The sequence below is a fragment of the Ctenocephalides felis genome, unplaced genomic scaffold (assembly GCF_003426905.1).
Source record: "Ctenocephalides felis isolate EL2017-DRISC unplaced genomic scaffold, ASM342690v1 CF-g0.4_SCAFFOLD_03573, whole genome shotgun sequence".
Classification (NCBI taxonomy): domain Eukaryota; kingdom Metazoa; phylum Arthropoda; class Insecta; order Siphonaptera; family Pulicidae; genus Ctenocephalides; species Ctenocephalides felis.
This window is the reverse complement of record NW_020539727.1, coordinates 24,126,305-24,127,469: the sequence shown is the minus strand read 5'-3', so window position 1 is coordinate 24,127,469 and position 1,165 is coordinate 24,126,305. Positions and strand designations below refer to the sequence as shown.

General features: G+C 29.4%; 1 long non-coding RNA gene across 1 annotated transcript in view; it reads left to right on the top strand.

Moving 5' to 3' along the window:
* Nucleotides 1-773, top strand: part of LOC113389420 — a 4,832-nt gene extending 4,059 nt beyond the window's left edge. The window contains exons 2-3 of the long non-coding RNA XR_003368265.1: nt 286-394; nt 612-773. This is a non-coding gene — a long non-coding RNA (uncharacterized LOC113389420). The remainder of the gene's footprint in view (nt 1-285; nt 395-611) is intronic.
* Nucleotides 774-1,165: the final 392 nt, after the last annotated feature.

Here is a 1,165-nt window from a genome sequence, read left to right as displayed (position 1 = left end):
CTTGTACTTTTGATAGCCCCGTGCCTTGTCTCTGTACTTGTATAGCCCCTTGTCTCTGTACTTGTATAGCCCCTTGTCTCTGTACTTGTATAGCCCTGTCTCTCTGTATATAGCCCTTGTCTCTTAGGCCCCTGCATTTTCCCTCCTATGGCTTCTTGCCCCTTGATTTGTATTCATGTAAATTGTTGACTAATGTTTTGTTCAAATAGTTTTATATTTAGTTTATAGTATTTTAATTGCTGCACAATATTGTTTTATCACAATATTAATAAATCTTTCTTATAGGTTGTATCGAATTGCTAACTTGACTAGTACTGCTGATCGTGCTGTCCCAAAACACTCGTCAAGATTCTACTATGTGTTGCATTGAGAAGCCAATGTCAAGAACCTAAATGTTTGTAATACATTTATCTAAATATTGAATACAATTATTGTTAACCTTCTAAATTTGTGGTTTTATTCATACCATTAATGTTTTCTTTCATTGTGAGTCTTTAGGCGCTCGATCATTTGCTACAGATACAAACATATTAACTCAATTGCTCATGTAATTTTTTTTTTATTCACCACTCACTGAATTACATAAATATTTATGTCTTTGCATTCTATAGGTAACATGGGAGAAATTCATGTATCAAATCTGAGGAATTAAGACCAGAGTGAAGTGACCGGCAACCGATGAACCTCATTGTCATGTTTGGGTGTCTTAGACTTCTGGCCTCTGATGACTTCGATGTCTTTTGTAATTAGATACTTCAAGACAAAGTGAAGTGAACAACAACCGATTGGCTTTCAATATTTATATATATTGAGTATATATTTAAGAATTAGTTAATTTACAAATTTACAATTAGAATTAATTATTTAACATATTGACTCGTTTAATCATGTAATTTTTTTAATCATTATTTACTAAACCATAGATTTTTACTCAATATAAACATGTCAAAAGCTCACATTTTCCTTTCATTATTTAATGTCTAAGTCATGATTTGAATTTTTACATGTTTATATAATAGTAGTAATCATAATTAATAATAATAATGTTTATAATAGTAGCAATTGTAATTAATCTTTGTAATAAGTAAATATTATTAATTATAAATGCTGTTCTATTGTAGTTAGAGTAAGAGTATGTTATAATAATATAATTATATTTGTAATG